A 26,738-nucleotide genomic window follows, 5' to 3' on the forward strand; every position below is an offset into this window, starting at 1 on the left:
TTTATTGTATATTTTTTTTAGGTAGTTTTCTAAAAGTAAAATTACTAGGCTAAAGGAGATGAATACTTAAATTCTTTCTTTCTTTCCTTCCTCCCTCCCTCCTTCTCTCCCTCCCTCCCTCCTTTTTTCTTTCTTTCTTTTTCTTTCTTTCTTTCTTTCTTTCTTTCTTTCTTTCTTTCTTTCTTTCTTTCTCTCTCTCTCTCTCTCTCTCTCTCTCTCTCTCTCTTTCCTTCCTTCCTTCCTTCCTTCCTTCCTTCCTTCCTTCCTTCCTTCCTTCCTTCCTCTTTTTCTGGACTCACAGCATATGGAAGTTCCCAGGCCAGGAATCAAATCTGAGCTGCAGCTGTGACCTATGCCTCAGCTGTAGCAACACCAGATCCTTAACCCTCTGTACCATGGTGGAACTCCTCATTTTTCTTGATAAGACTTGATAAATTTATTTCTAGAAAATCATTTTTTATTAATTTTGTTTCTTCAAGAGGGCAGCCTCTTTAGTTAGTTCCTAGTGGTCTAACTAGGTCATCTGACTCTATAGCTGACCCTAGGGTTCTAATGACTGTATGCTAAGCTGTGTAGAAAGATAGCCACTGATTACTGCTGTCCCCACGCCCGCCTCCACAGCTGCTCCAAATTCAAACTAACAGCCAAATGAATACACAGCACATCTCCTGCAAGTTACCTGCTTCTTACAATTAATTTGAGATAGGAATAGTAATAAATGTGATTTTATTCTTCCTTTAAACTCTCTGGCTGGTTGTGGTATTAATAGAAAATATTGATCAAAATAACCAATAGTCCAGTTAATTTGGGAGAAGAATCAACTTCTACAAGAGAATAGTTTTACTCCTGTGGTATGAAATAATATACAATCATATTAATTTAGTCCAGAAATAAGTTGAAATTATGTGTACCCCCCACCATTCTCCCTAAATACACACCATGGGCCATAATAACTTACAGTTTTCCTCTACCATAAAAGCAAACAGGAATCATATAACCTATATTTTATTGGCAGGGGCAGGAGGTATCTTAAACATGAAAATTCCAAACTGGCATTTTCTCCAGAATGCAGAGAGGACTCCCTTTTCAGATGTGACCTTATCCTGAACTTCTTTGAAATTGTACAGTCAACTGGATGTAATTGACCCTATCACTTTCCTGAAATTTGAAGCTGTATCTAAATATCTATATACCTATATGGAGAGATACAAATCTATAATATGGATATACATTAGGTATTATGAGGAAATGATAGTCAAAAGCTTCAGACATTCAAAATATCTTCACATGAAAACATGAATAATTGTTATTACTAATTGAAAATACTCTACTTGTTATCAGTTCCTGTGTAGGTCTTCCCTTCCCAAGGAAAAACATTGGAAGATTAAGAAAAAACATAATAACTGAGGTTAAAATCCCTAGAAATACATTGTTAGCCTTTATCCACTTCTAGGAGGGAGAAAAAAATCAATTACTAGTTTTATTTTAGTAGTTGCTATGGCCATAGTTACCAGGAGAAACAAATTCTTTAAAAGCCAGTTCATAGTCATGACAGTGTTTTTTTTTTCCCTAGGTGACTTCCATAGAATAGGTATTTGACAAAAGTCCCACCAGTAGCACCACCACAGACCATGCTCTGCCAACACATCCTTGCCAGAGCCATTCTCAATGGCTCAGACCAGAAAAACAACAGAAATTCCTCTGAGCAAGAATATGAACCAACAGGTCCCAACCCAGCGGAGAATGTTTAATAATACCAACCTTTAAAAATTTTAGTGTTTTTCTGGAAGTGGGTTCATAAGATTTAATATACATTTATCATATAATTTGCTAGTGATACTTTAAAATAAATATTACACAGATTTGGTTTATAAATCCAACTTTTGACAAGACTGAGAAGAAATAAACCCTCTAAAGGGAAAACATGCCCACCTTTTGTTGTGCATACTCATATGCCTAAAAGTGTTCAATAGGGAATACCTTTGAGGAAACACATTTGGCCCAAACATCTGTGCTCCATTGTGTTTCCCTGAACAGATCTACCCATTCAGGGACTATAAAACAAGAATTCAGATAAAAATGTACGTAAGAAAGACACATTTCTCTTTTTAAACCTCATTTATCCATGATGAAGCTATTAAAAGAAGGTTCAAGTTAACAATAAAGAATAAGGGATAATTGTGTGAATATCTGTGGTGAGAAGGTCCAGACAAATAGCAGTGGGGTTAGAATGATGGAGACCCAGCGACCAGACAGACCACAAGGATGTTCTCTGGGGGCTTGTATGAGTATAAATAAAGAGAAAAAGGTCCACACAGATGTGCCAAAGATTCATGGTAAACAGCTGGCAGACATTCCAGTTAGTGAGGAAAGTGTGATGCTGGGGTGAGGAGTGGAGAGGCCAGGCAGAGCACAGGGGTGGTGATGGACAGGAAAGGGGGAGCAACACAGAGATATTTAGGAAGAAAAGCACAGAGCGTGGAAAGTACAGCTATGGTGCCTACCGGGGGAAATGTGTTCAGGAGTAAGCCTCTGATATCTCAAAGGGCCCCAATTCTACGGTGATAATGGGGCGATTCACAAAGCAAAGAGCAAAGCACAAGTGATTCTGCTTCTGAAATCAAAGGGCCTTAAGAGGATTCTCAGAGACAGAATAGGGCACTTTTCCATAGGCAATGCATGTCAGAACCCGCTTGGAGGAAGGGCAAGCCATTTTTAAGTTACACAACTATTCTGCCCTTCTAGCCCCTGCTGTATCATAATAAGCCACTGTCACTGTTAGGAAAACTTCTCATTGCACAGGTGTGTTGGGACAAATAAAAAAGGTGGCATGCTGAAAATCTCTGAAAAAGGGCTTTGGTCTTTGGCAAAAACAAAAAAAAACAAGCAAGGCGCTTGGTATCGTTCCAGCGCAACATCAGAAATACAACTGCTTGATGCTGAGCACCAGGCAGCAAGATACAATAGGAAGCTCATGCACTGTGGATTCAAGTCAGCCAGGGTTCAGGCCTCAGTCTGCCACAGACCACGGGCACATTTTTAAACTCATGGACTCTCATTTCTCTGCTAGTACTCCAGGTTCCCACGACTGTGTATTTAGAGAAAAGTATACACATGGTGGTCCAATATGGGATTCCCGAAACCATTTCCAATACTTAAGCTTTTCAGTGGTTTATAACATCCTTCCTATGACCCCTCCACCATCTGTCCTTTCTCAACGAGCTGGAAATATCCCTCCAATCTAATTCCCTGGGGTTGGGGCCCAGGCAGAGAATGCCACAGAGACAGCAAAAGAAACTGATGAAGGATAAGCTGGGAACTGGATGGAAAGGTAAATGATTGTGACTATAGGCTCTCAGCAAGTCAGGGGAGGAAGATGCTGGAGGATCTGGGGCCCATCCGATGTAAACTCCCAGATACAACTGCTCTGAAATGGTTAGATCACTTCCTTTGTGTCCTTCTCAGGTTCCTGGCACTACTCACCATCTGTGACGAGGGTCTTTCATTCCTCTCCTCTTTGTCTCTCTGAAGAATGAACTCTTGTTTCAGACATTTAAAATGATGAATTACACAAATAAGTGTATCATTACAAATCAAGATAAGTGCTAAGAAAGAAAAGAAGAGGATGCAATGAGAGAGTATAATGGGAGTTTGATTTAAGGATGGGGGTTGGAGTTGAGCAGTGGGGAAGCAGAATCAGACACTAAATGTGTCATGAGTGGGAAGAAAGTGGTTTCTAGGCAGAGGGAACAGCATCCCCCATGACTGGGATAATAGCTCTGAGAAGAAGTGTCTGTGTCTATTATCCAGAAACCAGCTTCAGAACCAGTTGACCTGTGAATGACTTGATGCTTACAAATTTTTAAAAATTTACCCCCCCCCAAAAAAAAAATCAGAGTTCCCTGTGGTTCAGTAATGAACTTCACTAGTGTCCATGAGGATGTGGGCTTAATTCCTGGCCCCGCTCAATAGGTTAAGGATCTGGTGAGCTGTGGTGTAGGTTGCAGGTGGGCTCAGATCCCATATTGCTGTGGCTGTGGCGTAGGCCAGCACCTGAAGCTCTGATTCAATCCCTAGCCTGGGAACTTCCAGCCCTAAAAAAAAAAAAAAAAAAAAAAAAGTAAAATAAAACAAAAAATAAAAACCACCATATTTAAATTCTTAAAGCATGAGACTGAATCAGCAATACAAAATGATAAATTAAAATTCTTTAAATAGTAATTATATAGATACAGTCATTTCCATCATGACTTAATGTGTTCCTATCACTTTTCCCAAGCCCCAATGAAAGGAAGGGGGAGAGAAAAGGGTAAGATGTTCCAAACTGTCTCTCCCCAAATTCTCCAACCTTCCATCAGTGTTTAAGGAACTTAGGACCCTCTTACATTCCTCCAGAACCATATCTTAAATTCTGTGCAGATTGTCTTACATGTGCTCCGTGAATAAGAACTCTCAGCTTCTTCCATCTTCTTCTCTTGATGAACCCAGAAGCAGCAGCTCTCCTGTGTGCTCACCTGCACTCCTGCTGCTGTTGGCCACAGGCTGATGGGCACCAAAGGAAGGCTTGGCCAGCCTGTGATATCTGTCTTGAGGCTGTTAATTTCTTATATTGAGGGCTCTACTGACTGCACCTGAAAAATGGCTTTTGCTATTATAGAAGTTTCTAGAACTATTTTCATCATTGCAAGAAGTTGTTGAAAGTTACTGGTCTCACTGTTTCAAGGAGATTACATTTAGAAATAAACTAGGCTTTACTCGCTCATTTCCGTAAAGCTCCTACATGAGGATTAAGCCATCTGGCGGTAAGACAAGCCCAAATGATAAGTATTCTACACATAAACAAGGAGCGATGGCTTAAATATTATCAATATGCTCTTCCTTGTATTCCTTCTGAATACAAGATCTCCACCTCTGTTTACTCAAGCATCTGTTAGCCTCAGGGGATGTTTGTGAAGAGAAAGAACAAGTTAATACTTGGCCTCTGAAATCAAAATAGACAGACTATTGTTATGAGACTGGAATTTTCAGGTTCCACAGAGATGTTGCCATCCTTTTAGGTTATGAAAATATGCTCAGGGGACTCACTGCAACATGGACGGTATGCGCCATCTGGGTCAAGTGAATGTGAAGAGGAGATGGGATTTGGGGGAAGTAGAATCGACCTCTTCAGTCTGAGGGAATTTGTGGGAAGGAGAAAAGAACAGTGAGAGAGAGTGACCAATAGGTCTGTTCTGTTGTCCTCTCCGGGTGAAGAGGAGAGAACATTCTGGAGAGGTGAGGGAAACACTGAAGGCAGAGAAGGGCTCTGCCCACTCCCCACGGAGGCCTCTAGAAAGGGGTCACCCCTCTGAAACATCGCCCAGCCAGAAAGTGGCCACAGCAGCTTGGCAGCATTAGGTGATCAGGGGGAGGGAAGCCTCAGAGGTTAACTCTCTGGACTCATGGTCACTTTTGAAGCAACTGAGACTCTGGCTGGGGAGCTTGTCACACACAAGATGGCTTTGTACCTGGGGTTAGTGAGCAGCCTGCCAGGCTCAAGGCTGATGGGGTTAGTCCCTGCAGGGTTTATACACAAGCAGAAGCCAGTGTCAGGTCTGTTTGCCAGGGAGGGCTGTTCGGCCCTGACCATGCTGGCAAAGACCAGCTCATAAATCTGGCCAGCTGCACACTTCAGCTGCTAGGGACAAAAGGACTAGCAGACCAGCTGGATGAGGGACATTGTTCTTGAGCCCCATGTGACAGACAGCATCAAGACTGAGGGCCCAGCCCTTCCCATTAACTTAGGGTTATAATGCTTGGCACCCCTTTATCAGCATGCTTAGACACTGACTTAGGGAGAGAAAGAGTGACAAGATATGGTATTTGAATGACTATATTATGACACTTAAATGGACTATTTAGATCAGACTAATACTGAGACCATGCAGTTTATCTATTCTTATTATTGTTTTTGGAAGGTTTTTTTGGAAGATGGTAAATAGTATGAGTACCTTCATGTCAAAGATTATGCTTTTTCTATTTTGGCATCTCTTCCAGTGCCTGACCACGACTCTGCAAATAAAAGAAGTTAAAAAAAAAAAAAAAAAATCCCTTATAGGGAATTCCTGTTGTGGCTCAGCGGGTTATGAACCCAACTAGTATCCATGAAGTTGTGGGTTCGATCTCTGGCCTCACTCAGTGGGTTAATGACCCGGTGTTGCCATGATCTGTGGTATAGATCACAGACGCAACTCAGATCTGGCATTGCTGTGGCTGTGGTGTAGGCTGGCAGCTGCAGGTCCTATTGATCCCTATCCTGGGAATTTCTATTTGCAGTGGGTGCAGCCCTAAAAAAGAAAAAAAAAATCTCTTATAATAATGAGTAATGAGTAAACAGATATTTTTAAATTTCAATGGTTTGCAAAATCCTAGAAAGCAGCTCACGTTATCTTAAAGTGTATCCCCTATTTCCACACTTCTCTAACCCAGAGCTCCAAAGGCATAAATCACCTTGAGTAAGAAGAAACCAGGTCTGTAAGACTGGATTTTCCAACTTTGAGAATTTTTCTGTTTCCTGGTTATTTTTGTGTTAGAAGGAGGCAATCACATCTAGTTTGTGAAACCCTGGCTAGAAGAGATTTTCAGTCAACACACAAAGGTTCACAGAGGTTTTTCCTTCCAAGAATAATCTCCCAGGGCCCCATTCAACAATAAATATTGCCCAACTTCCCCATGCAGAAGTCAGCATAAGGCCGCAAACGCTACGGAAATTGTCTCTGCGTCCAGCCGGCTGGCTTGGCAGGCTAGGAGCCAGCGCACAAAGAAGGCCCGTTTCTGTTTGTTTTCCTCATACTTTTCCCCTCTCCCAGCAGTAAGCCATGGAGATTATGGAAAAGCTTGGGAAGATTCTCTTTTTCCACAGAGCCACTAATTATGAAGAACCAAAGTTTTTGCCTAAATTGTCAGAGCAGTGATGATCCTGCCCGCTGCACACCCAGCAAACACGGACTTCTATAAACCTTACTCCTCAAAAAAATTTTAGTAATACGAATTCTTATTCTTTCCTAAAAATTGAGATTGATTTTTTAAAGGAATTGATGTCACCACATATTTATAAACGTGCTATATATGTAAACATATAGATGCGTATTATACTAGAAAAAAAATAAAATGAGTCTGGGGAGAGAGACCTCAGAGTCTTCACTCACTTTGTTTCATTTTGAGGCTCCTTCTCTCAGCCAAATTAAAATGAAGACAATAGCCGTTTTATGATGCACTGCCTTTGTCACCCTGTGGAATCCTGAGGAGCATCCTTTAGTGTCACGGAAAGAGCAGCACAATAACAAGCAGTTTGCTATCTTGGACAGATTTAGCTTGTGATGCCAGTGTGAGTAAAGCCACTGGTTTCCTACAGGAAATGGGCCCAGTCCCTTTACCTCTCTGGGTCTGCATTTCCATTCTGAAGAAAAAGGAGACCTTGTAATAATGTTTGCAGTTCTGTCATACCAGATAAAATTATTAACAGGATATAAATCTTGACATGTTGGCCTGAGTTATTCGTTTTTTTTTTAAAGAATATTTTAGGTGATTTTCTAAAGTCCATTTTTTGAGTTGATTAGCTTATATTATTCTATAAGTAAAATCTTTCCTTCACATCTATTTCAATACCTTAAGGTAAAATTCATACAGGAAATATAGGATAAATATTTCTTTCCCATTATTGTACCTTGTCTTATCAAAGCCAACATAGCCATGATTTATGTCTGGTGTTGTTCATTTGTGATTTCCTCTTTGGAGTTCTGAGTAGCTGCCTCTTTGAGGTAACTGTATTTTTATGCTAAAGAAAATAGGGCGTACTTTGTTGGTATTATCAATGTAAACCTTATAGTCCCTGGAACCTACCTTGCTGGCCCATTTACCAATTCCTCAATTTTTTAAAAAAAGTGCTAATAGTTTTATTAACCAAAAGGCTCTCGTGCTGTATAATCTTAATTTTTGGCCATAGAAATATATTCAAATAACCTAGGTAGTTTCAGTAAGAGAAATGACACATTTGTTAACGAAGGAATCAACATCAGTGAGATATTAAGATGCCAGCTCAGAAACAGTGACTTTGGTGTTACAAAGCGCCATGAGAAACAGTTTTGCCACACACATTTAGAAGTTTATGTACAAAATGATCAAGCAAAAATCGTTTTACAATTTGCACAATGTGTGCAAAATGTATGTGTGCAATTTGTTTGAAAATGGTATTAGTAATAGAGATGGGGCATATTTTTAGCTATTTTAACAAAAGTATTAGCTTGTACTACATACTCCAGACATACTGCTCTATTAACAATAATCACTTGGTTTTATTAAGTTCTCAAGAATATTGATTGGCAACATTTTACACCTATACTCAGGTTGAGCAAGTACAAATATCTCACAGATCAAGAAAGAACATGACATGTGGAACCATTACTTTTCCAGTTACAGGTGATTACGTTCAGAAAAGAATGCAATAATCCCTTTAATGTGAACTCTACTTAATTGTCCACTTTCCACCTTTGTCTCTTGCCAGAAGCATAATAATTATTCCAGACCTGGGCTATGTAATAAACGTCTGGGAATAGTTTGCTTGCTTGAGCTGTTTCTCATCCTCAGACATAGAACACGTGGTCCATTCCACCATCTGAGTCCTTTACATGTAACTTTTCCTAGTTTTCCACCAGTTAGTCACATGCTCCAAAATAAAATAATGCAAATAATAAGATGTCATTTCACCTTTGGCTCAACCTACTATTCAAAGAACCGTAGGAAGTCAATTAAACTGTTCATTTGAAGTAGGATTGAAAAAAAGTGGTATGTTGGAAAATAATACAGAGAAAGTGCACTTGTATTTCCAGTCTCTGAAACTATTACCAAAGTATTAGGAGTTTACAGCTTGATGAAAATCCTCCGACAAAATCAAATAGAAGAAGGGGATTTAGAAATCAAATGACCACATTTTAACATGTAACCAGGGAGGGTGATGAAAGCATATTAAGAATAATAATAAAAAAAGCCAAATACTAACAGATGTGGAATATTATACAAAGCACTTACCCAACAGGCATCCACATAGAGAAGAACTATGAGAATGAGAAGCTAAAAGGAATTGGTTTTTATAGGTTGATTTACTCTGTTTTCTAGTAGGCTGGGCTCATCCAAATTTGCTGGGAAATTTGCATTGGGCCTGCCTGACTTAGATGCCTGCTAAATAAGTCTTGCTGTGGAGATGAGTGGTCAGCCAAGTGGGTGGAAGTATGGACTGGAAATAACATGGGGAGACATTCCGAGGGCTGGAACATATGTCACTTATCCATTGTATTACATAATGTACTCTTGGCAGACTCGATCTTGATACTTCTCTGTGGCAATGGACCTCAGAATGGACTTTGAGTTTCGCTCCTGATGCTTACCCTCAGGTCCAGGCTGACTATGTCTGTACCTAATCTACCAAGTAGGTGATTTCCTTGGATTTATAGCCTGGTTTTACCAGTCAATCACCGGGGCTCTCACAAGTTCATGCTTACAAAGAGCCTACCACTCTTCAATAGTCTGATATGCCCTACAGGGCTCTCAGGTCACCTGGCCCCAGGCTCACTCACCAAGTTCAATCATGGCACTCTGAGTTACCCTCCAGTTACACTGGATTTCTACTGATCTCTAAAATACAACAGGCCTTTCTCTTGGCCTGAGATGTTTCTTCCCTAAGCTCTTTACACGTTTGAGTTGATCTCCTTTAAATCTCAGCTTAAATATAGATTTTCAGAAAAGATTCTCCTAAACACTAGGTAATAGTTTCTACTTTAATGGAAAGGAACCATCTCTGTTAGAATCTGTAACAATAGTCCATTACTCGCCTGAAGATGACATGGTTTCCTTGCTTGGTGTTGGTTTTCTTCACTGAAATGAAAACTGGGGAGAGAAAAGTTCTGTCTCGCTCATGACTGCGTCCCTAGTGCCTCATCCAGATTCTGAAATGTGGTAGGCCTCAGCATAATGCAGTTAAATAAGCGAATGAAAAGAAGAATGAAAGGTTTTATAGCAAAATGGAAAGATGAGAGAGGAAGAGTAGCACATGTACACAGTGAAGGACAGGGGAGAAAATTAGGGGAAGAGGTCGTTTATTGCCTGTGGGTCATTTTAAAATTCTTTGTTTCCTCCCAAACCTATGTGGCAAGATGGAGGTGTATGTTAGCATATCCCGGGGTAATTTGGGGATATAACTAGGAAGGAAAGGAAACTAAGAGGGTAATATCCAAATTACCGCAGAAACTAACTGAGCCTCTTGACTCACTCATAAACTGGTTACCTTAACCATCTACCATGTTTATAAATTGGGAAATTCAGCTCAAAGATTAAAGTTTAAACATCTTAGGGATGTTAACTCAAATGATTAATGAAAGTGGCAGGCAAAAATTGGAGCAAGTTTTGCTAGAAGAAAGAAAAAAGAAGAATGCTTGTTACATCCACATTATTAAACTCTTGGGAACAGGATAAGATTAGAGACGTTCATGTGAGAAGGTAAGAGTTAGAGCCAGGGCTAAATGTGGCTGAGAGTAAGCCTGGGGTGATGTGTATTCATACCCCTGAATAGCGGAGCACCCACCATCACCCTGGCAGTTGGTTCAGTTCAGTGACCTACAGCCAAGCCGTGTTAATACCCTATTCCAGTGAGAAGGGATGTTTCCACCGCCTCTGCAGATGGAGCAGTTTTTCCTGGTGTCGATTAAGTGGAACTTGAACTGTAAAACAACAGCCTCATGAAGAGAGCAGACAACTTAAGCATTTTCCCAGAAGTACAAGGCTCTCACTTGTCCCAGCCAAGGGCTCTATGTCAGTCTGCATTGAGCAGCTTGCTGAAACCCGCCGAGCTGACAGCTGCTGCTGGCCTGGAGCCCGCTGTGGACCTGGGGAGAATAACGCTCTCCTGCTCATGTGGGGCTTCAAATATAGCTGAATCACCACTTTGGAGATACAGAATGTGTCAGCTTATGGAGGGCCAGGGTCATTGCTTGCAATCTTCTTGGGTTGGATGGTAATATAGGCCTTCAAAAGACATGTGAATCAAACCACATGCTGTGTTACTTCAGTTCATCAGTTTGAATTATTCTTCTGTTGCAGAAGATGGATAGGTGGATTTCCTAAAATTAGTTGTGCTTTTCCACTGATTTCAAAAAGTTAAGGATGACTTTCTAGATTCTGAAAAATATTTCTCAAATAATAGTGCCTTCTGAAGAGATCCCAGAGATCCCCTAGACTAGCATCACCTGTGATCTTAAAGATCTCAGGCATGCAGAGCTCAAGGATAATTAGCAGGAACCCCTCTGTTTCATTTCTTTATGCCCCAAGTAGTGGCAGAACTTCAAGAAATAGATTCAGCAAGTATTTTCACAGATGAAATTTGTCAACCCAGAGAAAAGATGAGGCCACAGCTTTTTAGAATACCCAAATAATGTAATTACAAAGAGATCCTTGGATGTAGCTCCCACAGATTCATCTTCCTTTTTGACAAAGGATTCTTAAACACTATAATAATTCACCTTATATAAGGACTGTGCGTCATCAGAAACAATTTATGAAGCAGTAGGAGGTTGTATATGGCAGTTTATTAAACACTTCTCACATACATAAACAGCTAGTTTGTTTTTTTTCCACATGTAAGTAATTTAAGTTTTCTACAAGTTATCTCATGAAATTTAGAGGAAAATGGATATCATAGAAGTGACAGGGAAGTGCTGGAAGATACTGAAACACCTTATGGAAATAACTAAGGCTCTGGATAACATTTTAATGATGTGTATTTTGTTATAAACTAGATTTTTGAAAATTGGCAAACTATTTCTGTTGTTTTATTTTTTTAATCAGAGGGATACAGGCAGACTAGTGACTAGATGTATAAAAGTTGAGACAAAACAAAATCCATGCCCTCGAAATTGGATTGTTATGATCATTATACAACTACAGATGTGATAAATTCATTTAACTAATAAAAAAAAATCCATGCCCTTATGTAACTGGTTATCAGTGTAGCAGACTAATTTGCATATTTAATTATGTAATTAGGCGATGAAAGTGTCTCCTTCCCAAAGAAATGGGCAGCACTAAAAGAACTTGTAACACGATACCTGACTTAATCTAGAAGGTGAAATGAGGGTTCTCTGATGAAGTAATACTAATCTGAGTTACAAAGGATGAATAGTATTAGAAAAAGGAGGAGAGGAAGAATGTTTCAGACAAAGCTACAGCATGTGCCAAAGACTTGGGATGAGGGGAAGCTTAGCAAATATAATAACTGAAAGAGAGCCAAACAGGCTAAAATATCAAAAGCCAGAAGGAAAGTGATGGAAGATGAAGGTATTAATGTAAGCAGGCTCTTGCTATTTTTTTAACATTAAAAATTTAGGATTTTATCTTAAAAGTTAATGAGAAGGTTTTGAAGTATTTGATACATTGGAATGCTATGATTAGGAATCCATTTAAAGAATATGTTTCTTTGCTATTTAAAAAAATGAAGAAGGAAGCAAGAATTTATGTATACAAATGCATTCAGCAGCTATTGGAGAAGTTCAGGAGAGAGATAATAGTTGCATAAACTTGGCTGGTAGAAGCAGTGGAAATGGAAAAAAGGAGGTGGCTTTACATTGGAATGAAGACTGATTTACCTGGCACACAATGGGCTTCTATAACATTTGTTGAACCAATGATTTGTTTTGCATCTAGGAACAGAAAAGAATGAAGGATTCACTGGTTTAATAGGGAATTATTATACATAAAGCTGTACTCTATTCAAAGTGTTGTCCACAGAACCAACAGCATTAGCAATGCCTGAGAGCTTGTGATCAATACAGAGCCTCTGGCCCACCCAGAGCTGCTAAGAATAGGGCTACTAAGGAGATCCCTAGGTGTCTGTAGACATATTGAAGTTTAAGAAGGAGTGCTCCAAAGTAGGGCAACATTGGGGCTGAAACATGTACAATCTTAAGAGAACAGATTAGTATCAAAATCAAAAGAACTAAATTCAGAGACATGTTTACATTATATGTAGATAAGTAATAAGAACCTATTCAAGATGGGCTTGAGGCAGGATACAAGATTAACATGCAGAAATCGGTTGCATTTCTGTATACTAACAACAAAATATTAAAAAAGGAATATAAAAATACAATACCCTTCAAAATTGCACCTCCCAGAAATTAAATGCCTAGGAATAAATCTGACTGAAGAGGTGAAAGACATATGCTGAGAACTATAAAACATTAATCAATAAAATTAAAGAGGATTCAAAGAAATGGAAAGATATTTGATGCTCCTGGATTGGAAGAATTAATATTGTTAAAATGGCCATACTACCCAAAGCAACCCATGACATTTTTTTTTCACAGAACTAGAACAAAGAATCCAAAAATTTATATGGAACCATAAAAGACCCAGAAATGCCAAAGTAATCCTGAGGGGGAAAAAACCAAGCAGGAGGCATAACTCTCCAAGATTTCAGACAATATTACAAAGCTAGAGTAATCAAGACAGTCTGGTACTGGTACAAAAATAGAAAGGCAGAACAATGGAACAGAATAGAGAGTCTGGAAATAAACCCAGACACCTATGGTCAATTAATCTTTGACAAAAGAGGCAAGAATATAAAATGGGAAATATTCTCCTCAACAAGTGGTTCTGGGAAAACTGGACAGCTGCATGTAAATCAATGGAACTAGAACACAGCCTCACACCATGCACAAAAATAAACTCAAAATGGTTTAAAGACATAAACATAAGACAAGACACCATAAAACTCCTAGAAGAGAACATAGGCAAAACATTCTCTGACATCAACCATATAATTGTTTTCATGGGTCAGTCTCCCGAGGCAACAGAAATAAAAACAAAAATAAACCAATGTAAATTAATCAAATTTGCAAGTTTTTGAACAGCAAAGGAAACCTTTAAAAAAAAAAGACAACTTATGGAATGGAAGAAAATAGTTTTGAACTATGCAAACCTTGCTTTTGAGTTGCATAAGTTGTTGGTATATTAAAAAAGCCCCAAAACCCAATTAAAAATTGGGCAGAAGACCTGAATAGACATTTCTCTAAAGATGTACAGATGACCAACAAGCACATGAAAAAGTACTCAACATCCCTGATTATTAGATAAATGCAAATCAAAACTACCATGTGATACCACCTCACACCATTCAGAATGGCCAACTTTAATACATCCACAAAAAGCAAATGCTAGAGAGAGTGTGGAGAAAAGGGAACCCTCTTGCACTATTGGTGGGAATGTAAGCGGGTACAACCACCATGGAGAACAGTATGGAGGTACCTTAGAAAACTATACCTAGAACTACCATATGACCCAGAAATCCCACTCCTGGGCATACACATGGACAAAATTTTCCTTGAAAAATATACATGCATGTTCATTGCAGCACTATTCACAATAGCCAAGATATGGAAATAACCTAAATGTCCATCAACAGATGAATGGATTAAGAAAATGTGGTATACATACACAATGGAATGCTACTTAGCCATAAAGAAGAACAAAATAATTCCATTTGAAGCTACATAAATGAAACTAGAGACTCTCATACTAATGAAGTAAGAAAGACAAAGATAAATATGATATCACATATCTGGAATCTAATATATGGCACAAATGAATCTATCTACAGAAAAGAAACAAACTCATGGACTTGGAGAACACAAGTGTGGTTGCCAAAGGGGAGGGGAGGGAGTGGGATGGACTTGGAGTTTGGGGTTAGTAGATGTAAACTATTGCATTTGTAGTGGATAAGCAATGACATCTTGCTATATAGCACAGGGAACCATATCTAATCACTTGTGATGGAGCATGATGGAGTGACTTGTATTTTACAGTTACAGAGTGCTTGCTTTTATATACTTTTTGTGTTAGAAGTATTTGAGTTAAAGGAAAAACTCCCCACCCCCTTTTTAGGGCTGCACCCATGGCATATGGAGATTCCCAGGTCAAATTAGATCTGTAGCTCCCGGCCTATGTCACAGCCAAGCAACGCAGGATCTGAGCTGCGTCTCTGCAACCTACATCACAGCTCACAGCAATGCCAGATCCTTAACCCACTGAGCAAGGCCAGGGATCGAACCTGCTTCCTCATGGATGCTGGTCAGATTTGTTAACCACTGAGCCATCATGGGAACTCCAAAGGAAAACTCTTTTAAGAATATGTGAAAGACGGTATTGTATTTTAGAGTGCATGCAAGAAAATACTGAAATTCATTTTTACTTTCATATATTTTGACAGAGGCTAATTAGGAAAAAAACCCCTGAGATCAATACTATAGGTCTACATAATAACCTCATAAAATTTGTATGCCTTGTGTATAAGAAAAATCATGTATAAGTATAGAAATATTAGAACTTAGAAAGGAATCAGATTGCTATGTCATTATGAATCTTGAAAAGAAGAATATGCCAAAAATAGTTCTGGGTTACACTCTGACTTGAAGTACCAAGCAAATGAGTGTAGTAGTCTACTTACCACTCCACACTAGATCAGTTCCATATACCCCAAAGGCATAGGGAGCAGAGAGGGAAGCCACAGTATTTCATGTATCCTTAATATATTGCCAAAAATGGACAAGGTTCAATTGTTCTCACTGGCTCTGAGGTTATAGAGCATCATTCTTTTCTAAAGTTCCAGCTGGCAGTGACTTTCCCATCCTCTCTTCTGCTCCCTTGTATTTATTTTATATTCATGCACGTGACTGCAGCGTTACTGAATCAGCCTGTGCAATCTTGCAATTATTGTTTTCAGAAAAATGCACATGACAATTACTAGGTCAACAGTTGAATTATTCAAAGCAGTCACTTAACATTAACATCATGTGTACATAACTTGATGAGGGCACAGAGAGGAGCAGCAAGAATGTTGCAACGCCAAAAAATTTGACCTTCAGAAAGAATGAACAAGGTGGCTTGTTTGACTTTGAAAACAGGAGGCTGGGGGAGAAATGGGAAGCCTAAGAATATATGAGGCAGGCTGTAGAGGGAGAGGCTCTATGACTTGTCAAGAGGGTAGCAGAGGAATACAGTGGAAATGAGCTCTACCGATCTTAGAAGAAGCTGAGACAACCCTCGAGGGAACAGAGGGCTCTAGTGCAGTGGTTGATAACATGGGGCTTTGGATTCCAATATTCCTGGTCTTAAATCTGGCACTACCACATAACAATAACTCTGACCAGAAAACTGTGGCTAGAGGGAAACGGTGGACTGCTGTTTTTGTAATGGTTTAGAGAGGGTTAGAGATCAGAAGATAAGTAGATTATTTTCTCTTGTAGTGGAAGGTTGGAGCACATAATTTTAATCTCTGTTCTTTGTTTTGGATTGATTTTGTCAATTTATTGGTAAATTCATTTTTTTCTAATTGAGTGTCTTTTTTTTTTTTTTTTTTCTTTTCCTAAAGAGACCATTTCTGAAGCCACACTGTCTGGGCTTGAGTCTTGTGTTTGAATATTTACTAGTTATTCATTCTCTTGAAGTCTCTAGACTCATATTTATAAAAATAGAATCATAGTACCTACCTTGCACGATTTTTGAGAGCTTAAATGACACCCTTCAGACTGATGGGCACATAGTAAACGCTCAAAAAATGGAAGCTCTCTTTACGATTATTCCTGGCTGGCATCCAGCAGTACATCAGCCTGTAAAGTATCCAAAGATGAATCAGTTAATGAGCCTGATGCTTTAAGAACTTTTAGAATAAAGTAGGGGACATAAAACACGCTTCAAATAACCATAATATAGAGGAATAAATCTGCCTCAAGAAAAATGCAGGTAATAACATGGGCATTTAAGGAAGAGAACTGTCTTTAAAGGAGCGATGAGGAGATGGGGGTAGTTTGTGGCGAAGTCGGTATTTGAACTGAATTTAGAAATATAAAAAGAGTATGACCATCTGGAGATGGGATGGCATGGAGGTGGGGGGATAGTGAGGCACTGCATTCCTAGCTAGGAGACCAAAACAGGCGTTTCATTCTGCAAGGTTCTCAGATGCTAAGCTGACTTTGAAGATTTGTTCCAACAAATTTTCCCTCTTAGCATATTTTAACAGTCTGCTCGATTTTCAGCAGTCATACACCAGCCTCAGAAGCAGGGATACATCATTTGTTAAGAAGCAACAACCATTTCAATGAAATCCCTTGCCTAGCATCAGTACAACCCTCATGAGTTTTCGTTGTTATTCTGTTACTGAATTTACTTCCAAGTTTTATCACATTGTGCAAGAACAGTAGTTTATTCATGATTGTTAAAAGAGGAAGAAAAACCTCAAATATTCAAAACAACCTTTTTAAATTCTATCTGAAAACAAAATTCAAAGTGCATCTTTTTGGAAGTAACTTCCCACCTCACCCTTTGATTCAAATTAAAATGTAGACAATCAGGAACACCAACAAATTAAAGACATTAGGAAAGAATTGATTCATTTTCTGAGACACACAAAACTTAGTGGAATTAAAATATGAGAGGGAAACATTCTTGGCAAAAATATATTCTTGATTTTCCTTCAGGCATTTAGTTTGGAAGCTTTTACATAACTATAAGGGTCTGACCCTCAGACATAATTTTTCTCCCCTCCTGCTTATAAGCATTATTTTTTAAAATATACATTTATATAATATAAATCTGTGGCATTTGTGCATTTCAGCAAAAATCCTATTTGTGTAACATGGGGATTTAAATTCTTAACCGAGAGAGCTTTATTTTCTGAAACTTTGCTGATTTTTAGTCAGAATTAGGTACAAGGAAGGAAGGATGGCATCACTTCACCAGCTTGACCCAATCCACTCAGGTGGGCTGAGAGAGAAATAGAAGCAGGTACAGATTCAGGTAGCCCAGCTGGGCACATTCACCCCTCAGCTCACCTGTCCAAATGAATCAGATATGCTTCCCTGCCCCATGTATTGAATGCAGGTTCTCAGTGAAACTTTAATTTTGGCTATAAAAGCTGTGGTATTCTCCCTTCTTTGGAATAAACTGAAGTTTCTTCTGAATGATGTACCATAAATAATTCAGAATTAAATGTAAATCATAACCACATTTCCAGTGACAAAATACAATTTGCAATTTCATCAGAACTGATATGAATTGAATCTAATTTAATGCAGAATCCCCTGATTGGGCTGTATTTCAATTGATGATACTATAATACCCTCTCTCCTTCCTTCTTTTGAGGCTCAATTTCCTTTTTTTCTTTTCCTTTCCTTTCCTTTCCCTTCCCTTCCCCTTCTCCTTCCTTCCTTCCTTCCTTCCTTCCTCCTTCCTTCCTTCCTTCCTCCTCCCTCCTCCTCCTTCCTTCCTTTCTTTCTTTCTTTCTTTCTTTCTTTCTTTCTTTCTTTCTTTCTTTCTTTCTTTCTTTCTTTCTTTCTTTCTTTCTTTCTTTCTTTCTTTCTTCTCTGTAAAGGAAGATGTTAGGAAAGATACTGTGCAGATTTTCAAGGAATATAATGTCTTGGGAAACACATTTTGTTGTAAACATGAAAAACAAATACTTGTATGAGGCTGGACTGTGTCCTGTGGGAAATGGAGGGTCTTGCCTCATCTGTCTGCCATATGAACTGATATGAATGACTGTGGGATCCATACCATTTATCCACACATTAAAAGTGATAGCTGCATCTGCACTCAACGTTTTCTAAAGAAAACCATATTGAGAACCATCAGATTGTAGCAGCATTCTGAGGTTTATCTAACTTGGGTGAAGACAAAACTCTTCACTGGGGACTTCATTTTATGAAAATATCAATGAATTCTAATTTCTAGGTCATGAGAAATGCCAAGTACTGAGAAAGGAATGCTATATCTGTGTGTGTGTCAAGAAAAAAACAAAACAGTATTTTTTTTCATCATTATAGGAAGACAGTGCGAATAGTGAAGAGAATGTGAGCTTTAGAGTCAGAAATAACTGGATTTGAACCCCAGTGCTGCTACTTACAAGAATCCTGGTCTTGAGTAAGTTATTTTCTGGGTTCTGATTTTTTTAAAACATGTAAAATAGAAATAATAATGCCTATCTTGAAAGCTAATTGTGGTTAATGATAAGAGCAGGTGTGTATTCAAAGTGGTGCTAGATGTCACAAAGCTGTAAGCACTGTGGAGTCTCATTGATCAAAACACATCTACTTCAGTGTTTCCTTCCCCGTTGGTCATAATGGAGGACTTAGTTTATCCAAGTCTCACGTGGTTATTTCTTGACATTTCCAGAGAGTTCTCCTCAACAGTATTTAACACTCTCGTGTTCACTATCCTCTGAACCTAAAGCCTTCCTGCATCTACACTGCTTATGCCCCTTATGAGAACAGCACGAGTGCAAAGATGGTGGCTTCCAGAGCTGCCCAAGTGGAACCCTCTGAACTATTTGAGCTACCTCCTTCCCCTGAATCCTCACTGCACTGAGGCCAGGATGCGAGTCACTTAGATGTGAGAAGAGAGTCCCTCTCTCACTCTGTCATTTGACCTGAGCCCCCAAAGCTGCTTGTGCCACCCTGGTTTTCAGAGAAACTCACAAAACCAGTTTATTCACCTTTTGCCCTCAGGGTATCTCTTCATAAGGTACAGAGTGATGCACCCAGGCTATGGAGGCCAGCTGTGTGATCTTGATTAAGTTTTTAAACTTTCTGTACCTCAGGATCCTGCTGCCTTAAATATGCGCCATAATAGTATCTACTTACAGGGTTGTTGTCATAACCAAATGCATTAACATACACAAAACACATGTTGTAAGCCCTCTATCAGTGCCAACATTTATTAAAACTTCAGTTATTCTCAGAATCATTTGAGAATGTAGACCCTGATAATATGAAGCAATTACTGGAAGAGGTTAAATGATGTTTTAAGCTATTTAATTGAAATATTAAAAGGCAAACTGGCAGTTATATCCAATAAGAAGGTACAATTTCAAGAAATAAAATATCGTGGGAACACAGAGGAAAAATAAATTTATTCTGGAGATGCTTAAAGGAGAAGGGAAAGGATTCATGTCAGAGTTAGTGTTTCCAAAAGACTTAGAGGAAGAAAGACTTTCTTCAATAAGTGGTACTGGGAAAACTGGACAGCTACATGTAAAATAATGAAATCAGAACACTCCCCAATACCATACACAAAAATAAACTCAAAATGAATTAAGGACCTAAACATAAGGCCAGATACTGTAAAACTCTTAGAAGAAAACATAGGCGGAACACTCTCTGACATAAATCGCATCAATTTCTGGTTTGATCTGCCTCCTCAAATAATGAAATTAAAAACAAAAATTAACCAATGGGACCTAATTAAACTCCAAAGCTTTTGCACAGAAAAGGAAACCATTAACCAAATGAAAAGACAACCCACAGAATGGGAGAAACTCTTTGCAAATGAAGCAACTGACAAGGAGTTAATCTCCAAAATATACAAACATCTCCTGTATGTATATTATGTAGCTTTATATCAAAAAACATGAAACCAAATAAAAACAAGGGCAGAAGATCTAAATTAGCATTTCTCCAAAGATAGATAATTACCAAACACACATACACACACATGCTCGCTCTCTCACACACACACATACACACACACAGATGCTCAACATCACTAATTATTAGAGATATGCAAGTCAAAACTATGAGTTATCACCTCACACCAGTCAGATTAGCCATCATCAAAAGGTCTACAAACAGTAAGTGCTGGAGAGGGTGTGGAGGAAGTAAATTCTCCACTATTGGTAGGGATGTAAATTGGTACAATCACTATGGAGGACATCATGGAGTTTCCTTAAAAAACTAAATATAGAACTACCACATGATCTAGCAATCCCATTCCTAGGCATATATTCAAAGAAAATCATAATTCAAAAATATACATATACCCAATGTTCACTGCAGCACTATTTACAATAGCTAATATATTGAAGAAACCTAAATGTCCATCAACAGAGGAATGGATAAAGAAGATGTGGTACATATAAACAATGAAATATTATTCAGCCATAAAAAGAATGAAATAATGCCATTTGCAGAAACATAGATGGACCTAGAGATTATCATACTGAGTGAAGTAACTCAGGCAGAGAAATATCATATGAAATCACTGATATGTAGAATCTAACAGAAATGATGCAAAAGAACTTACTTAGAGAACAGAAAGAAACAGATTTCAAGAGCAATCTTATAATTATCATAGGGAAGTGGGGAGGATTTGGGTAGATGGAATAACATGTACACTCTGCTGTATAAAACAGATGATTTACAAGAACCTACTATATAGCTCAGGGAAATCTACTAGGTAGTTTGTAATAACCTATATGGGAAAAAAGAATGGATATATTTATGTGTATAACTGGTTTAGTTTGCTGTACATGAAACTAATATAACATTTTAAGTCAACTATGCCCCAATAAAATTAAAAAATAAAACCAAAGACTTAGAATTAAAGTGACGTTGAAAGGAGAGATGAGATGGTAAAGCCAGACAGACAGCAAGTTACAACTATGGAAACAGGCATGAAAAGCGAGCACACTGGAGGACTGTGAGGGTACTTAGGGAAATGGCAGTGGGAAAATGAGACCACTAGTTTGAAAAGTCAGCTGAGATTGCAGATGATAGTGAATGACATGCTCACAAGTTTAGATTTTTTTTTTTTTTTTTGCTTTCTTTTCCCTTTTAATTTAATTGCTGGCAAAAGGATACAGAAGCAAAAAATAATAAAATAAAATATCATTATTAAAATCTTCCCTGAAAAATTAACTTCATAAAATTATACTAAGATATATTTTTTAAGGTCTAATTGGCTTTATTCATAAAAAACATGAACTCTTACAGAAGAGTTCTTCCTCTACCAGCTTTAAGTGAAAACATGCCTAGACAACTATGCTGACCTAACTGTAGTCTAATCATTTCATTTTTATTTGATCCACTTAAACAGCTTATAGACTTTTTGTTTGTTTCTTTCTTTTTCTTTTTTTTAATTTTATTTTCCCACTGTACAGCAAGGGGATAGAGTTATCCTTACATGTATATATATATTTTTTCCCCACCCTTTGTTCTGTTGCAACATGAGTATTTAGACAAAGTTCTCAATGCTACTCAGCAGGATCTCCTTTTAAATCTATTCTAAGTTGTGTCTGATAAGCCCAAGCTCCCTCCCACTCCCTCCTTCTCCCATCAGGCAGCCACAAGTCTATTTTCCAAGTCCATGATTTTCTTTTCTGTGGAGATGTTCATTTGTGCTGGATATTAGATTCCAGTTATAAGTGATATCACATGGTGTTTGTCTTTGTCTTTCTGGCTCATTTCACTCAGGATGAGATTCTCTAGTTCCATCCATGTTGCTGCAAATGGCATTATGTCATCGTTTTTATGGCTGAGTAGTATTCCATTGTGTATATATACCACCTCTTCCGAATCCAATCCTCTGTTGATGGACATTTGGGTTGTTTCCATGTCCTGGCTATTGTGAATAGTGCTGCAATGAATATGCGGATGCATGTGTCTCTTTTAAGTAGAGCTTTGTCCGGATATATGCCCAAGAGTGGGATTGCGGGGTCATATGGAAGTTCTATGTATAGATTTCTAAGGTATCTCCAAACTGTTCTCCATAGTGGCTGTACCAGCATACATTCCCACCAGCAGTACAGGAGGGTTCCCTTTTCTCCACAACCCCTCCAGCAACAAGTTTAGATTTTTAAGGGAGTGAGGAAACACCAAAATTTTTTGTAAATAGAGCCCTTGACCATTTTAATATTTTCAAACAATATTCACTTTCAGCCATTATGTCAAAAACCCTAAAATTCCCTTTTATGTTTTAAACTTACATGGTTTTACCCCATTCAATAAAATAGCTCTTCTGGTGCTAGTGCTAGCTGTGTATGTGTGTCAGCATCTTAGCACAGAATTTTCTAATGGTATGTTTCCTTTCATTTTGCTGGTATTATTTTAGAAACAGAAATATTACCCCCAAAAGTGCTGACATTAGTAATAATAAGCAAAGATCTCATGAACTTAATAAAACTTGAGAGAAAGATGGGAATCATTAGGCTAAACAAGGAGACTCATTGCACCTAAACCCGTTGACTGCATGAGTAATCAGGAAAGAAAAGAACAAAGTAAGAGAACATGAATGACATACTAGTTATAAAATTTTAAAGTCTGTGTCTAAAAGGTGAACTGCAATTAGGAATGTGGGATCAATTTTTAGTCTTCCAGGGAGAAATTTTTTCTTATAACTCATTATTCCATTAGTGGCTTGCACATATTTGCTTTGATAAATTTTCAGGAAAATTATTATGCAAGAAAATAGGTGACTATTTGAAATGCATTTTAGAAGGTTAATTTAAAATAGCTATATGGGTAAGGGAGGAAGCAATGTGGGTAAGGGAAGAAGCCTTTGTTATAGCTCAAAGATGACGGAGCCCTGAGGCTGAGGCAAGGAAAATGAAAAGCGATTCTATAGTAGGTACTCAAAGAAAAAGAAAAGACCAGAAAGAAAAGGAATAGGGATGATAGATGTGGTCTCTTTCCAATATGTTCCATGATATTTACATAAATTTGAAACTAATACTAGACAAGGACCCCCCTAAAAGAATTATAGCTCAAACTTGTCTGTATTATACAGACATAAAAAATACTAAGAAAATATTGGCAATCAAAGATAGCAGCGCAGTTAAAAAAATGTTGAATTTATCCCAGGAGAAAAAGGATGGTTTCATATTTTTAAAAAATTAATGTATATCATCATATCAAATTAAAAAGAGGGACACCATTTTCTCAATTTGGGCTGAAAACACCTTAAATTAAGTTCAGTGCTCATCCTAATGTTTATAATAAAACTTTAAGCAAAATAAGTATAGAAGAAAACTTACTTAACCTGGCAAATGAGTCAGGATACAATCAGAAGACAGAAACAACACAGCAATTCCACCAGGGAAAAAACTTTTAAGTATACTAAGTTATTGGCATAAGTGAAGGATTGATTAGTGAGAAGTAAAGAGAATGCTGAAGAATATGGCAAATGTAAGAGGTAGAACAGCCCTGCTGGACTGAGATCTAGTGCCCAAGGCAGATCCTCTCTCCCCCCGACCACAGTTAAGATCAAGACTTCCTAGGAGAGAAATTACTGTAGTGTCATACCGGTGAAATTTGCCAGAAATCTATCTTCTAGAAATTGCCAAAAATCTAGTCTAGGACTTTGGGGAAAGCCACCATTCATGGGGAGGTATCTTGTTGGAGGAACTACGTAATGGAACAATACAAGGGATGCCCATGGAAGCTGTTAGCTACTAGTTGCTGCTGACCTCCATGCACTGCAAAGAGCCTAGTGCTATAGAGGTAGCTTGTGCTGCAGGATCTGGACATAGGGGAAGCTGCATGTTCCATAGGAGCCTTGGAGAAGGTTGCCTGTGCTGTAGAAGCATGGCCTTGGAGAAGCCATGATGCTTCAGGAGCCAGATGCTGGCTGCCTGTTCTGTAGGAGATAGGCACTGGAAAATCCCTGTGTACTGCAGGAGTGAGCACACCACAATCAGAAAGGGATAAATCTTTCCTTCTGCAATGTCTCCCTACTGTCCCCTACTGCCAAAGTTAACATCATGACATCTGTCAAAGGAAAAATATTTAAAGGGCCCACCTACATTTTCAAAGAGTAGGCAATAAAGTATATACTTGGAGCCAAGTGGAAATAATTTGATAACTGGCACCGTTAACGATGGAAGAATAGACAACTGCTGTGATTTATTTTAAAGCATTTGCTTTACAATCAAGAACAGATCAAGGATTCTAGCTATTACTGCTTCTATTCAACATTCAAATAGAAGATCTAGCCAGTAAAATATGATAGAAAATGAAGCAATATATATTAACATTGTATTCAAGGTAAAGAAAAATGCTAATGTTTACATGAGACATGTAAAGAGAATATAGTAAGTAATTTAAAAACTTGAATTCATAGGGATTTTAACCTAGGCTGCCAGACTAAGAGCTCGTGTTTTTAATTGCTATCGTATGTTGTCCTTTTAAATAATTTTCAAAGGCAGCTGGGGCTTAAATATTTGTCTATGGCACATTTTCTGACTCCATGCTACTCAGTCTGGAGAAAATATTCTGAGTGTTCCCCCAGCGACATGACATGGAAGTTTGCTAAATACCCATCAGCACACAAACAAACATGCAAACACACATACACAAATGTCCACACACATGCATATGAATGCCAAAAGGAAAGAACTAGGAAAACAGATTACATTATCTATGGGCCCATGGCCTGATTTTTATTTCATCTGGTCATCTGACACAGATCTTAATTTTATGGCTGAAATTCAATCTGCAATTTCAACATTCAATGAATATTCATTGAGCACCCATGGGTCAGTCAGTCTTTTAAGATGCTCTGAGAACAGCAGTAAAAAAGATAGGCAAAGTACTTGCCTTCCACTCACATTCAAATTGGAGGAGTGCTGTGAAGAATGTCAAAGAGAGTGATCTACTAAGACTCTCTTGGTGAGCTTGGCAAAAGTCCTTTTTCCAACAAATCAATACATATGGGACTGCTATCATCCGTCTTACAATTCTAAGTCCTGATACAAAACTAAATTTGTTAAAGCCCTCCTTGCCCAAATGCTCCAGCCCATTACTTTCAGGATTATGTAATGCCTCACGGGCTTTTGAATAAGTGTACGTTGATTTGAAGTTTGGCTCACCATGTACTAGTTATTCAGAAGACCTGTAAAATGGGGATAATAAAAATGACAGTACATAACAAAGTATAATCTCATAAGGTGGTTATCAGGATTGAATGAAACACTGCATTTAAAGCACTGAGCACAGTTCCTAAAAGATAGTCATAAATACTGAAGATACTAATGGTGATTATTTTAATTTTTAATTTTTGAAGACATTAATGGTGATTATTTTAATTTTATTAAAAGCTATGTAACTTGAGTCACAAGAAGCCACACAACTTGAATGCTATCAGAAACATGCAGCCAATCGAATGACTCACCTATCTGATAGTTGCATCCAACTGGGTGAAAGAATTTGTTGATTTGGGTGAATGAATTTGTTGGTCTACATCCAGCTAAAATCTAAAGAGCTCTTCTGTTGAAGAAATCATTAAAGCCAGGGAAACGGAGTTCTACATGTTTCTCACCATAGGGTGTAGGCTGTCCAGATTTAGTGGAAACACATTTGTGGGCAAGCTTACATAGATCTATAGTTTAGATTTACACAAAACCATACATTTTCAAAGCATGTTATGATTATTTACTACATTACCATGACAAAAAGTCAAAGCTGTAACTCAGCTTTGAAGGGGAAATAGTTCCAAATTGGCTCCAATGAACATATGAAAGGTGATTCTAGAAGTTTTAATTGAAAAAGAAAGAAACCTCAGAAATCTCTGTGTAGTATTTTAATTTTTGGTTGAATTATCATTTTGTGGTGATCATTTGGGTGAGGAGTACAGTTAAGATTGCAAGTCTTTTGCCCAAGAGCAGATACCAGGAAATAGATATTGATGTCAAATAAAATCGAAGAGGAAGGAGGAGAGAGAGACAGAAAAGGGAAGTGAGGGAGGAGTGAGAGAAGGATGAGAGAGAGAGAGATTCAGTTTGTGATGATGGTTCATTTGCTGTCTTCCATTTAAAGCTGTTTCTGAAACATTGTAAATGGAATTCTTTTCCTTTCCTTCTCATACTCCTGACTTCCTCTTCTTCCCCTTCT

General features: G+C 38.2%; 1 long non-coding RNA gene across 6 annotated transcripts in view; it reads left to right on the top strand.

The window, feature by feature from the left end:
* The window catches only part of LOC106510002, a 126,126-nt gene that overhangs the window by 20,660 nt on the left and 78,728 nt on the right, over positions 1-26,738 (top strand). For 4 of the 6 annotated variants that reach the window (XR_002343169.1, XR_002343171.1, XR_002343167.1 and 1 more), the window contains one exon: positions 18,903-18,999. The exons of the other annotated variants lie outside the window; for them this stretch is intronic. This is a non-coding gene — a long non-coding RNA (uncharacterized LOC106510002). The remainder of the gene's footprint in view (positions 1-18,902; positions 19,000-26,738) is intronic. 6 annotated transcript variants of the gene reach the window in all.

Source organism: Sus scrofa, chromosome 4, assembly GCF_000003025.6.
Source record: "Sus scrofa isolate TJ Tabasco breed Duroc chromosome 4, Sscrofa11.1, whole genome shotgun sequence".
In the NCBI taxonomy this organism is placed as follows: Eukaryota; Metazoa; Chordata; class Mammalia; order Artiodactyla; family Suidae; genus Sus; species Sus scrofa.